Source organism: Ceratina calcarata, unplaced genomic scaffold (genome assembly GCF_001652005.2).
Source record: "Ceratina calcarata isolate Rehan_Ccalc_2016 unplaced genomic scaffold, ASM165200v1 scaffold351.2, whole genome shotgun sequence".
Lineage (NCBI taxonomy): Eukaryota > Metazoa > Arthropoda > Insecta > Hymenoptera > Apidae > Ceratina > Ceratina calcarata.
Window position 1 is genome coordinate 1,199,633 of NW_017158043.1, and position 15,435 is coordinate 1,215,067.

At 41.8% G+C, this 15,435-nt stretch overlaps 1 protein-coding gene across 5 annotated transcripts in view; it reads right to left on the reverse strand.

Annotated features, from left to right (window-relative positions):
- The window catches only part of Pgant9 (polypeptide N-acetylgalactosaminyltransferase 9), a 207,685-nt gene that overhangs the window by 136,013 nt on the left and 56,237 nt on the right, over positions 1-15,435 (reverse strand). For 4 of the 5 annotated variants that reach the window (XM_026813840.1, XM_026813842.1, XM_026813838.1 and 1 more), the window contains exon 4: positions 9,096-9,146. The exons of the other annotated variant lie outside the window; for it this stretch is intronic. The gene's annotated coding sequence lies outside the window, so the exon portion shown is untranslated. The remainder of the gene's footprint in view (positions 1-9,095; positions 9,147-15,435) is intronic. 5 annotated transcript variants of the gene reach the window in all.

A 15,435-nucleotide genomic window follows, 5' to 3' on the forward strand; every position in this document is an offset into this window, starting at 1 on the left:
GTGTGTGTGTGTGTGTGTGCGTGGTTTAGATTCTTCGTGAATTTTTGATGTAGACGAATGGAGTTGGTAATGAATAATGCATAGCAGGCAGTGATTTTATCATTCGCAATCGAGATAATATCTCTTGGTTAAAGAGTCATTTCGTCGGAATATTGTCGAATTAAAATTTTATTACGCATTAACCGAAGGATCGGATTCATAATGCGAACGGAACGTTGTAACGGTAACGCAAAAATTATTGTGAGACCTACAAATTTCGATCGCAATTCCCATAAAATGATTAAAGCGCACAATAAAAGCAGATTTCTAGTTATAAAATCTAAAAAAATTTTTCTAGTTAAAAAATCTAAAATATAAAAAAATGAGGAAATTCAATGATAAATTAATAACATTGACGGGAAAATTCGATTTTAAACAGCGGGAAAAGAATATCGGAGGCTGGGGCTTAAACACGGGCGAGGAAAATGTGAAAACTGTCAAACGAATAGTAGCAGGGAAATAGGAACACGGAAATCGGTGACTGGTAGCCGTGTACGCTGCAAAACAATTCTCTGTTTCATTACCCCGGCCCGCCCGGTGGTATCGCTGTGTTCGAACAAATTGCTGACTTCCATACGGTTTTCGAATCGCGGATATACCGTAAATACCGGTCCAACTACGGAAAATTCGTCGACCAAATTTCACAGAGGCCAACGATCGTAAGTTACCAAAAGAATCGACGATCTTTTTCATTCGAACACAAATAATGCCGGCATCGATTTTTTCGAAATTAAAACAGAAGAACGACGGATGAAGAGCGAACAAAGGAATATTTTTTTTACTTATAATATTCGTGGAATTTAAAACAATTTTACAAAGGAACGACAACGTTGAACGTTAATCGGGATTGGAACCGTGCAACGGAAAGTCGGACCGTTTCGAGGTTTAAGTTTCCGATTGGAAGGGTAAGTCGATCGAGAAGTCCTTCCCAGATTAAACTCTCTCGAATCGGGCAAATGAGACGAAGATCATAGTCCGTTCGAGCCATCGATGCTCCACAAGTACACCCTTAATTCTGATTAAACGTAATCTCCGAAGGAAGAGTAGCGCGCTTTCTATCGTCCGACCGAATCGGCCCGGAAAGAAAACTTTTTGAAATTCGCTCCGCCGGAACCTGTCGAGATCGGACGGTCGGACATCGATTACGTTGCCTCGACAGTTCCAATAGCATTTATTTGTGGACCGGTTTCATTATTTCGTATTTGAGTATGCAAATAAAAATGGTTAAATTTTTCCCTAATGAACGTAACACGGGACAGAATTACACCATCCAATGTAAAACAGTTGCTGATAAAATAAAGCTTTATAAACACGTCGCAGTCGCAGGTATAATAAAAGAAGCCTTGGAGAGCGCAATCACGGTTATAATTTCGTGTTATCGAACGGGCACGCCGGGTATAAAGTCTTAAGTAAACGAATCTGATTTTACGTGAACGTGGACCTTGGAAAAAACTGAGATACCGAGCCTCTTTCGTAGATTCCATTGAATCGGAATGATAAAAGCGTGGCTCGAGCGAATGTAAAAACGATTAATTACAGTTTGAAAAAACAATTACCCTGCGTTGAGAAGCGTCTAATCAGATGTGCATCGGTGACTAATGATCGTTAGAAGGCTGACCATTCAACGCGGTGAACCTCGTTTCGCAACGTACATCCCGGACGATATGTAAATAGGTTCCCTCACTGTTGCTGGAGGATTACTAAATGCTAGTGATGTTAACGAGACGGCTAACAGGATTTCAAAGAAACAACGTCACACTCTTTAACCAGTGTTACGTCCACATATAAATAATTGATTAACCACGGGCAACGAGATCTTTCACGACTCGACGCCAGAGATAATTGCCGTATCCGCGAAGTAAAAAAAGCATCGGCAAGATATATACAATTGTTTTACAGTCGTGATAACGACAAATTGAAAATTCTGGTAGATTTAAAAGAAGATGTGTTTGTTTTTGGAGAATGGGCAATGAAAAACCACGGGCAAACTCTTTGAACGGAAAACAAGAAACTCGATAACTCGATATCTCGTTTCGAGCAGGCGAATTTCATAATTAATTGCACCTCTCGTGTCCGGACCTCCAATTTCCTCGCCTCTTCCGTCCATGTAATTAATAAATCATTAAAGAGCAGCTGGAAGGACGATCCTTTGTAAATTCGTTAGGAAAGAAACAGGCTTCCTTAAAAAGAGGGAATAAAAAAAAAACGGAAGGAAGAGAGAAAATGAATCGCCTCGTCCTCCTGTTTCACGATTCGTTACAACACGCCCGTTTATTTAATCGTCGTTTAAGATTCCTGCATTCTTTTTCGCGCCTCGCTGAACTTTGCACAATTACCGCCGGACGCGTTTCTCCTTTTCACCTCGGCTTTTCCCGTTTCCTTCGTTTTATTTCGCCAGCCAAAGATTGCGCCGCGTTCCTCCGAACGAAAATCTTAGGCTGGCTTCTTCGGATTCTTAAAGCGATACGGCCACGGTTAACGCGTTTAGCGAAAGTACTGATTGTGAACTCCGTCAGGTAAATGAAATAAAATGATCTCAGCTGTTCTATTATGAAATAGCAGATATAATGGTGCAAATGAAGAACTAGTGACTACATCGTTTAACATTGTATGAACTGCAAACCGGGGCGACTAGATGACGGAAGCATACTCCAATATTACAAAAGTGAAATTAATTTAGAATAATTGAAACACGGGTTACAGGAACGCGAATACACCGATACATCAAAATTGTTCAGTGCCGTGCATTAGTTACGATATTTCCCAAATAGGTTTATGAAGTTCTGTCAACGATTTCAAGCGTTGTCGCTGCGGAATCAATAAAACTAAAAAAGCGCACGGGAGACACGTCAAAAATGAAATTCTGTTTTTTTCCCGGGCAAACGTGTTTCACGTTCGACGTAACGGAAAATGGACATCGAATCGCAGGCGCCGTGAAAATTGTTTAAATAAATAATCGGGTAACGCTCGTCGGGTCGCGAGCAACGTTGACACAAAATCGGATTCGTCACGGAACGTCGGTTCTATCGATATCGGCACTGTCGATATACACCGACGCTCAAAAGCTCAGACCTGCCATATTTTTTTTTATGTATACATTTTTTAGATTGACCGTCGCAAATGTTTTATTTCGCATAAAATTCCGTAGTACGCGATAGATGGACGGCGGGACGGAGCGAGATGGACGATCTTCCACTCCGGAAACAGAACGTTACGTATCTACATATGCGCCGGACTGACGCGAGGAAGCGTCCACGTACTTTTGGACGTCAGTGTATGCGGCGAGCTCGTGTCGATGAACTTACGTGTGTACTATGAAAATATCGGCCAGGGTATCGGACGCGGTGGATGTCAACGAGCAAAGTGGTGGAAGCCAGAGGCGTCATCTTCCAAGATTTATCGCCCCCTTTCCTTCATCCGTTTTGTACGCACCGCCGAGCGACGGTCGAGAGCAGGTTTTACCTGCTCCGGCTTCACAGAGCCTCTTAAATCATTGTCATAATTGAGGGGGTTGGAAGAACAATGGAAGACGGATGGCTGGTGAATAAGCGTTCGTTTCGGGAACAAAAGGCCGCGCCGAGGATAAGAACGAAGATGCACGAGGTCTTATCGAGGCACTCGCTCCGGACCGGGTCAATTCGATCGACCTCTCCTTCGTTTCGCGATTCAGTAATAATTGTTTGATGACACCATTAATTAGCCGAAATTTTCTTTTCTTTCCAGCGGTAGAATAAAAATTGATTTCGATATGAAATATTGTTACGGTATAAAAATGCTTTCAAAGGATAAAGGCTCACTGACGAACCATGCAATTTAATTGATCCAGTGAATCAATAGCGATTTGATCGATTGCTCTTCATGGAAAAGCGATGAAAACGTAATGGAAATATTCACTCCCTCTCGAATCGATTCTTTCAGATTTTTATTCGCCGCGGAAGAAATTCAATAGCAAAGATTGATCGTGTTTTCGTTACGGATATTTAAGATGTAATGTATGAAAGAACAGTGTCAAATATTGCTGATCGCTAGCTGGCCTGTCAGATTTTTGAATGAATGGGGAACGGAGGTCCACGAGGAAAAGATTTTGCAATCTTCCCTAAAGATAAGCACAGGTTTTCTTTGAGCACGGCATATAAAACGCTGATATCACAGCTCGATAGTCATTCAGAATGGAAATCGCCTTACGGGATTGCGTTTCCATTTTTATGTTTGTCAAACTGTACACGATATATGCGTACCAGCGATGCAAATCGGAAACGAGTCGTAAATTCTTTACCAACAATATACCTACGCCGGTTTTATTCTCTTTTGTAGAGAGATCGTAGGAAACGCAATGTTGTAAATGCATTTCTCTTGCCGACACGTTTTCTGCTACATTTTTCATGAGTCCGCAAACCCTTCTGCTTCTACTATTTGATGGATAAAATGGGACACGATTTAATCTAATTTCCTTCGAACAATTCTTACTTTCGAGTACATACAATCTTTATATACTGCGACGACCAAAATTTTTATGTAAGACAGAGTGACAACGAGGTGCATTTGCAATGAAAAGCTGGGGATACGTATGAACACGTCAAGTCTAAAGTCTATTTGTTATTAGATTTTCAGTCGCTCGATGAACGAATGAAGGAAATATTATATTTGTAGCGAGAGGCGAACATAAAAAATGACGATTTTGAAGTGTTTCACGGCGGCCGTGACGGCAGCAGTGGAGCGAAATTAAGTTTGTAGGTCGATCGATCGCCCGGAAGAGGAACGACATTCCACCGGATGCTCTTGGCCCATTTCGCGCGCATTTGTTCCACGAGGTCCCCGGCTTGGTTCTCACCGAATTGCGTTCTAAATAATGCATCATTCGTCGGAACATTTGGCCGGCATGAAATATCGCGGGCATAAAGGTGATGTAAGAGCCTAGGGCTCGTTCGATCGCTGCTTTCAGGACACCGCGCGCACCGGCGCGAGCAGGCTGAAGAAAAATGAAATTCAGATGCCCCCGTTCGCCATCTGGCAAATATACTTCACTCGATAGAACCTATGCGAATTGATGACCATGACTCCGGGCGCATTTGTCAAGATTTTTATAATAATGTTATACGCGCTCTTCGTTTTCGTCTCATTGTTTCAGACTCTGAACCGGATAGATTACCGGGGAAATTCCCACTCTATTAATTGAAGGATACAAGATCGAACTTTAAGTTGTAATGATAACCGACATTAATTCGCTAATGTACACATTAGATGTTTTATAAAAGAGAAAAACTAACTTCTTGATTCGAGTCTGAATTACGACGGAGAAAGGGTTGATTGAAATACAGTAGGTTGACCGATCGTATCGAGGGCATTGTTCGGGAATATTTCAGTCGACTCATTCATTTTTCATTTCGCTTCGTCCAGGAAAACTAACAATCCGACCCGCTTTTTTAATCTACATGTCAGCCGCACGCCGTGAAACGGACGAAGAAAATGAAAGGAAATAGAGTGGAGGGGGGAAAAAAGCATATGAATTTCGCGCGCCGAGGGAAGTGCATTATTTAGATGCAATTTTTTCGAGTATCACTGACGCGCGAATAACGGTGGGGGCTCGCCGAGCTCGGCTGAGAAGATTAATGTTTTCGATCCGGCATCCGTGCGCGAACTTTCAATCCTCTCCTTTCGCATTCTCGCCAGTTTCATACAAAGTCCGCGAATAACGCGAACAAACCACCACCATAGCTTGCCCGTTCCTGGACATCTCACTCCGCCACGGTTCGCGGGCTACCGTGAAAGGTCTACGGGCTCTCCTTTATGTATCCGTTCTTCAAACGAACGTGAACAATTTTATTCAACGAAATTTCAATTGATACCGCGCGTTCGTATCCTTTAAACGATGATCAGTAAATTCATATCAGGAATTTATTCGTCTAACTTATTATTATATCAATTATCCGTCGTATAGTTTTTCCCGTTGGACTTCGAGTCACTACATGAAAGTACAGAAAGTATTTCTTCTCCGAGGCATATTTCCTGCGCTCGAGAAGAAACAGAGCTGCGTTTCAGTTGTTAATAAAAATATTTTTGGTTTTAGAAATTAATGTACACTCTGAGATATGTGCGAAAATTCCAACCAATTTTGTTGTGAATACCTCAATTATTTATTAATAGTGAGATTATGTGAACCATTGCGTCACGAGACATCCGATTGAATTCAAATCATTGAATTTTCGAAGTTCAACAATTTTACTTTATACTTGAAGCTTGAACCAGCTTGAAATAATGCAAATGTTGAACCTCCACAGCCTTAAATTCTCTCGGTTCTTTAAGCTCCGGTTTCTTTAAGCATTCGAATGTCCTACTTGTGCCTGACCTGACCCGCTGAAGCTTCCATCAAAGTTGAATAAGACGGACTACCCGATGCCCTTACCGCGTAAATCATTCCGTCTTCGGGCGACACGGATATCAGAGGCGAGTCGAAACGTCTCCAAGAACTTAATTGCGTCCCCTCGTACATTTACTTGCCCCCTTTCTTCGTACACGGCCCTTCGAATTAAACGCTCTCCCAGCCCGAGCCCATTAATGTCCGTAGCTTAATTAAACGGCACGATTAATTGCCGTTCGGTCATTCAGTCCGATAAATCTACTTACCTGCGAGGTTTACTTTCGATTCGACATCCCTCAGCCGAGGAAATCCCGAGATTCTCGTGTTATTAATAAATCGCGATCTACCATCGGTGACAGGTTTACGTAACGGCAAATGTGCCTAACGAACGATACGTAATCGAGTAAAAGCCGAGAATAATAATTAGCGAGATTTAATTGTTAATCGCGGGTAATTAACCGAACGATTCCCTCGTATTTAACATTAGCTCTACCGCGGGGGACGGGGAGTGGGTCAAAATGACTTGCTTGGCATTTATCATAATCATTATTCGTTTTCAGTCAATTTTCTTTTCTAAAATATAACAGTTTTCTCTCTTTCGTGTTTCTTATGTAAAATTTTATGTTCGATTACATAATTACATTCGATCTCGCGAAAAAAATGGCATGATGACTCACGACGATATGATTCGAATGGGTCCAAAGAGCTCCTAGATGATCAAACCAAACCCTGTCTACCTTCCGATTAAAACGTTCTTCTCCGATGAGCCACCGACGCTTTTTACCGTTCGCAAAGAATAACAGGTCGTTGGAAAGTATTTCCATTTGAAGAATTTCCAACAAATCGTTCGCAAAGTGAATTGTCACCGTTAAAAGAAACGTCCATTTGACGGGAGCCCAATGAATAAGACGTCGCGCTCGATCTAACGACTGGGAGATAGGAAGAGGGAGGTAAAAAAGCGGCGGCGCAGCGGGGGCGATAAAAGGGCCTCGGAACTCATCAGTCATGTCGCATCACGTTTATGGGCCATCGGGGGGAGCGCGGCCCATCTTTTTTCTTGATGCTTGATAATATTTCAACGCTCCACCCCGGGAAAGGGCGGAAGTCCGGCCCGGAAGATATTGCCAGACTCGTCGATCACCAATCTACGGATATCTTCCGACGAATTGCTATCCCGAGATTAATCGTCGATCGACGCGATCGTAAATCGTTTCTCGAACCATCAGAGTATTCGTAAATGGCGATTGCAAGGATTTCATTTTAAAACGATTCGAAGCGAACGAGACGTACAACGTTCCGTCGTAATGCATTATAATTTGTTTCCATCAGAAATTATGGTTTTATGTGTAAAAGCGACGGTTTAAATTTGAAACACATCGAGTAGAGTGCGTCAATTATTACCGAAGCGTAGTCGAACCACTTTGAACGTAATCGAGAAAGGGTAACGATATTTAATCGGGTACGGGCGGCGAATACAAATTGTCGATTTCTCGGCGAGAAGCTAGGAAGTGTCTTCCGTAACGACAAATAATGGTCCGCGATCGATCATGTCCCGGGTTTTATAGAGGTCTTAAGCGCGTACGTTCGAGCCAGACGATACGGGAAGTCTAATGAACTCGACGCGAGCCTCCACGTCCACCCCCGACTCTTCGAGGTTCCTACAAAAATAACTTCGCCCCATCATGCAGATTTATGAAACGAAACTTTTTCTAATGTGGAAACTCCCTGCCGGGCTAATCGACAAAAAACGGTATTAAATCACTGACCGATCTTTCCGACGATTTTCAACACCGAACGATGGCCACGTTTGTGGGAAAGATACGTCTTTCTACGCGTGGGAGTGCATTTAAGGAATTACTTGGATCAATTAAATCGTTTCGATGTAGGTCCGGTCGTGGAGAAAGCAGAACACGATTTGCAGTTTCAAAACGCTATCCCTCCCAAGTAGTATGACCAAGCGTTTGGCGCGGCGCGATGGAACTTCTCAGGAATCACAAACTTCGAAACTAAACGTGTAATTGCTGTAACAGTGAATCCCGACGTGAATATCTTGATTTGGACGGAACTATGCACCAAGAAGACCGAAGCAATGACAAAGCGAATACGTTTTCGTGGATCTCGTCTGATTCGCAAATTCACGGAGAAACGAACGCGGAATTTGGTGATCACCGTGGATTTTTATATAAGAAAATGAACTAGGTTCTGGTTTCCAGATATAAATGGTAACTTCGCGTTTTACGTTCAAGCGATACTTTCTTTCCAGCATTATTAAGCGGCGGCCACTTATATTCGTCGGGCCATTATAGTTCTCCGGAGGCAAATAACCGCAGAGCTTACCCCGGTGGTATCGCTCGCTTTCATAAATCGAGCCACGGGATTCTACCCAGCTTCTTAAACAAAGGGTGAACGAATGTTGCGAGCGCTGGTTAAGAACGGCCGCGAAGGGAGACGAAGGGCTTGATAATGAGCCCAAGGAGATGTACGAAGGCATCGTGGAACAAATCCGCAATTACGAATGAATGACGAAGTGCTCGGAGATATCAGCAATTCTTTAGGAATCATTGTGAGATATGAAGTTTAATTTATTCTGCCTCTTTCTTAATTAAAGAAATATCGCGAAAGAATAAAACGGTTTCGATGAAAAGATCGAGGAAACAAAATAATTTCGTATTAAATGTTTGACGTTTTAAAGACTCACAGTTTTGTAGCCGAAAACTCCGACAGGCCTTTTCGACGATGCTCGCCGGGTCTGTAAAAAAAAAAGAGGGGAGACTGATTAGCCGAAACAAACACCGGAGATTTTATCGAAATTATTTCGCCCACGCTACGGCAAACAAGTTTCTTCCCGTGCCGCTCGGTATTAAAAATTCAAAGGTGCGTTCGGAATGGACAGGCAGACACGACAAGAAGGAGAGAGAGAAATCGAAGTTCCGACTCGGTTGCAGAGGAAAGAGCACCCCTGACCTTCGAGCACCTCCAGAGACGATCGTCTCTACCCTCTTACGTCCCCGGGGATTCTCTGCCTTTCCCTCTCGACAAGAAGTTTCATTCGTCTGCCACGCTTTCAGCCGTTCTCCCTTCGGAACCGGTAAAGAAATGTATTATATCGACCCCGAGGAAATAGTGTCGGAAACACCGAACCCTTCCGTGAGCGTACCTTGTGCGTTGCGTGATACCGGGATAAACGAAAAAGGACACTTTCCTATTTAATCGCCTTTAAAATTTAAGTCGACCAGCGACCGAAGCAACGAAGTTCGATACGTGATGCACGTCCTTCTTCGATTACATTTAAAATGGTTCATTTATTTACATTTATAGGAACTCAAAGAGAAAGAATGCGAAATATAAAATATATATATATACTTTAGATTTTGAAGGCATCAAATTTTCTGGATTATTGCACGAATCACTGTTCTGTCCCATCTAAGGCATGTATAATCGACTATACGTCAAAATTTAATTTTAATTGACATACTAAGGTAAAAATAGTTTTTCGAGACGCATAAATGTGTGCGAGCAGCGTTCGATAACGGGTGAATGAAGAGCAAAACTGAAAGCTGCCTGGAACTAACGAGAACCAACGACTATCGACAGCTGTCAACAATACCTAGAGCATTGACTAGGCATACGAGTAGATTTACCCCCAATGTATTTTCTGTCTTCTGTCTTCCGGGGCTCTAACGTCCCATTACGATTTCCGTGTCATTTACAATACTATTAATAAATTATGGACAGCAATTCTAGCACTCAATACAGTAGACAATCCGATAACGTATTCGAAAATTTGCTAAATTCTGATTAATAGATGAATATAAACAAATCTAGGTATTTTTACTTTACGATCCTTAACCAAATTTCCAATTCATGAGGTCGAGAGTTACCGTCTCCTACTTTCAATAATTAACTTTTCGACAGATGGAAATGAAGTTCTTTTGAAATTCCTACGTATATTTAAATCATTAAAAGAGATCTACGTTTGATGAATATTTATTTAAGTTAATATATTTGAAGCGCAGGTATTATACTAAATTTTATGTACAATCGACTAATAAAGTCTTCAATTGCGTTTCAATAAATCTTAAATACACGTTAGTTTAATTATGACCGAATCTGTACAGATAAATTTTGCTTTGCAACATCCGAGGAATACTACGGGATGAAAAATAGGTATCCGTAAATTAACTAATTTCAAGCTACATTCGTAAATTCTCTCAATCTCCCATAACAAACATCGCGGACCGAGCTGACAGACTCCACGGTATGTATCGAATGAAATATTATGTTTGTTCCAAAGTGCGAGTCATTCCTGATCGTGAATACGCTGAAACAGTTTCATAATTCCTCGTAATACATAAATCTTGTTTCACCGGCCCGTCATATTTTATACCGCGCCACTGTAATTCATCACATTTTCATATTTTTCCAAAACCCGCAGCAAAGTTCCCCATTTAAACGTTCTAAGCGTCTCGCGATAAATATGTGAACAACAATATTACGCGTCTACGTATCATAGTTTCAACCATATCCCCTTTCGACCATATCCCCTTTAGACCATATCCCTACTTCGCAATCTTTTGAGTTTATCAAAAAATTAATAAATAGGAAGTGGATTTCCTAAACGATAAAATTTAATTATCCTGTTAGCCTTGCGCCATGTGAACAATGACGCATGTTTCAACTTCGTTTGCAGTTCTTATCCTGTCGATAAGAAATACAACTATAATTAATTTTACATTTCTGACGCGTGATCCTATTTTTTAATATGCCATCCTTTTCTCTTTTCGATGTATTCGAGGCAATCGACCGCCTCTTCTATTCATCGAATATATAATGTTCAATTGAAACGACATACATGGACGAATTTCCAGACCCGGTAATGGCCACGAGAGCAAATGGTTCCATCGCAGCTGGAATTAACGTTACGTTACAATTAATATCTAGTCAACGAAGCGTTCGCGTGCTTTTCCGCTTTTAATCGGACGACGCCGGAAGAACGGCAACGGCCGACTATCAATCGCGATGCACTCGTGCCCATTTTCATGACATCTTTCTCTGTACGAACGACGACAGTATGCAGCTCTTTACGAATTTTTATCGCCGCGCCAGAATTTTATTCAATTATAAAATTGTTTCATTTTGCATGTATAAAGAGTTCCAGAATGCATGATTGTCCTCTTTAGGAAAGAGAATGAAATTCTAAATAAAACGTTTGCTTTCCACTTTTTTCTGCAATTTCTATTAACAAAGTTATTAACGAAGAAAGAGGGCCGACGGTGGCTGTCCGTATTTACACCGCGACGATATTTTTAATATCGCCAATTTGAATATCGAAAGATCGGCTGAAACGCACACAGGCAATTTCGAAAATGCATTCGACATCTTCATCCTCGGTTCTCCACGATATTTTTCACACCTCGCACGTCTTCCATTAGGTTCCACCGCGAACAGTTCGACTACGTGCGCGTTTGTGCCCGGTTACACACACCCCTATTGCGTTCTCGCTGGGAAATTCTCGCCTTCTTCTTCTTCTCGCGTGCCCGGGCCATTTTCTTTCGAACGTTTTACCTTGCAAATTTCCCTGGCACGCACGCGTCCACGCCCCCGCGCTCGAACTTTCCCGTGTCTCTCACGTATTACTCGCACACGGTTACATGTAAATAACGTCTGCGTGAACGATTATTAAAGCGGCTATTATGCGAGCGCCTATCGGCACGAAGATCTGCGTGCGATCACGGACTGCGTATACGAATAGATCTATCAACTTTATATATCTTCTCGTCTCCAAAGCCAAAGCTATTTCTATGTCAGATACCTTATCAACAGATTGTGGCAAGCAAAATCTTCTATTAAAATCGTTTTACAAGTGTTTCGAATCTAATTACAATAATTTATTGTAAAAATGGTTGAGATCAATAAACGAATGAAGAAAGGTCTTATTTTTATTTTATGCAGCGGGTACTCAAGGCCAGGGTTCATCCCTTTTAACATAGAATGACTACCTGCGATGATTAATAAGTCCTGGAGTGGTAGAAAAATTGTAGCCTCTGATTGCAACTGTGATCGACTAACAACGCTCACTTTTGACACGAGGAAACTTGTTATTACTTCCCGAACTTTGGGAACATCGTACGTTCACGGCTTCCTTAATTTCCAACACGAACTTCCTGTTCCCCAAATACTTCGAAACATACAGAAAAGAGCAATTCCGGGAAGGATCATCATTATTAGCCTGCGGGTTTCTACGCAAAATGAAACGTTAATTTTATCATTTAAGTATAGTAATACCGATTTAACTTTTAGTATTCCGTCCAGTTTTGCACATTAGCAGCGCTTGAATTCCTGGCGTAGTCGATATTATAAATTTTTCTCTATCTACTTTTTTATTCTCCTAAAATCCCGTCTAATAATTATCGCATAGAACAGTATGAAAGTTCATGAAAATGAATGCCAGGCATTTCACGAAATAACGATACGTACGTTGATCATTGTAAACTGGGAAACGTCTACTATTTCTGAGGGTAATCAAGTTTCTTTTCCACAAAGTAATTCATACTTGAAGGCCTTATCTACCGCCGCGTGTCATCAAATTATGCTCGTCCCCTGGGGGAGAGTAGACAGCCCGGTCTAAATTATGTCAGTCACATCTGGACCGCCAACGTGAAGTGGACATTCTTCACGAAATGAAATGGCTCGCTTAACTTAAATACGTTAAGAGAATTTCCGTGAGCAAATGGAAACCGAAATCTTTCTACGACTAAACAACATTGTTATATTACGACATACGTAATTAATTGAAAAGGAGATTTTAATTTTGATTTTAATTCTCTTAATGATTTATAGAATTAACGATAAGAGCGGAGCTCGTTACAGGAATTGCATCCATATCAGGAGCATAAGAAAAGCGTCGACGAAAAGGCAAATTGGAGGATCAGCGATGCGAACATAATACGCGTAACGCGCATAATGCACGCGTATCGGTAATAAGGAACGGGCTCCGGCAATTAGTACTGAATAAATTAGAGGGTCGTTAATCCCGGCCGGCTACGCTAAAACAGCTCGGGACTCGGTAAAACCGGAAATGAACTGCAGAAATCCACCTCGGCCAGGAGAATTGCAGAAACTCTATCGATCGTTTCGCGCGAAAAGATGGGCACCGGTTACATCTTAATTCTCGCGAGCGTTTCTACGCGGGAATGCAATAATCGTACGTTAAACGTGACGCGACTCTACCCATATAATTAATGTCGCACGAGGGCGGTCGAGTGTCGCGTTACAATGCATTCGCAATGCCGCTGAAGCGCGTAATTACCGTGAGTTTGTCTTGCCCGGTGACAACGTGCGCTAAATTATTTCAAAAGCGTTTTTTCCTTTTTTATTAAAAGAAAAAATACAAGAAGAAGAGGAGAAATCTTGCAGCGACGTTTGTTTCAGATTACAAGAATGGAGCCTTCGGTCGATAGGAAATCTAATTGTAAGTGACACGATTCTGTACACGACGTGTTGGAGATATACTCATTGGGTAACGTGCCTTATCTGCTGGATGCAAGTTCTTCGACAACGTTATTATTTTACTTTCCGTTCATTGCATCGCTTCTGAACGGGTTACGGTTTCGTTCACGATGAATGTATAAAAAGATGCTGTCGCCAGATCTGACTACACGGATCTCAGATTAAACTTCGTTCTCGGGAGACCTTTTGGGTTACTCGACGTTCATTTTGATTGACTGTACGATGATGATGGATTCGATGAAAATTTTAGTGAAAGGACAGATTTCACAACGAAGTCCAGCCGATACTTAATACATTGCGTACCGCTGACGAGTTTTCTCGTTTTTCTCGCACTATCTATTACGGACCTTAAATATCAACACAGTTTTATCCACATCGAATAAAGCGATCTCATTGGTGGAAACTGTCCAGGTAACTTTACGAAAAACAATAAAATTGCGCGAACCCATAAAGTATTGCAGTTACATTGTATTTTAGTCATTCGAATAGTCTTCGTCTTCAACTTCCTGGCGCTTTTAGAAATGCCCTCTTTCAGAGAAAGGCAGGAAGCCAACGAAATTGATACACTTGCGGAAGAATTGAACGATAATTTATCAGATATTCCTAGTGAGATCGAAGATGCGGATGACTGTTTTAACGATTCCGGAGACGAATCTACTGATTCTACTGATAGTGAAATTATTAGAACTGTAAGGAAGCTGTAGGGTGGCGGTGCTTTCAAATGATTCCGACACTGAAGAAGATACTATTGTTCAACAGATCCTTTGATAAGTACCCCTATATTTCCACAGACCTGTAGTTACGATGATTTAAATAACGTGCAGTTTGCCCAAAACGTACGGTCCCTCGCGTATATCTTAGAAATTTCTATGCGGTACGCAATGCGTTAATATAATTCAACGTATAGAACAAATGAATGCAGCAGTACGAAAATGTAGATAGATCGTATCGTGAAGCTGAAAACGTGAGGAACAGAGTATCCTCTCAGACAGTGTCGAAACTTCCTCGGATCGATATTAAAAGCCGCGTGGCGTTAAATATCGCGAGACAAAGGCATGCAAATGCTGCCGGCGCAGTACAAGTGGGGGAGGTTCGATACGCGCGAAACAAGGAACGCAACCGGTGCTTTTATTTTCCTAAATTATTTTACCGTATACGTTGCACGCGCGAACGTTTTACAAACGGGTAGAAGAAAAGAAGAAAAGAACAAAGGAGAAAAAAAAAACGTAGATTCGTGCACTCGTTACCGGTGGACGGAACGTATGAAAAATGCATGACGCCGGAAGGATCGTTATGCTAATTCGTTCGACGCGGCATGTCAGTTTCGTGTGTACAAACTTGGCTGCCGGCGCTGCTGCTCGGGCGGGCGCGAGCGTGTGTGCGCGCAACACCATCGATCGTAATTAAAGCTGTCCATCAGATTTCTACTTTCATTCGTGTGTCATTTCGCCGGTATGACGCTTGGAAAGGGTTCGTTAAGCCGGCTCCAAGGGTGGTCGGCTTCTAATAATACTTGTATCTCGATTTAT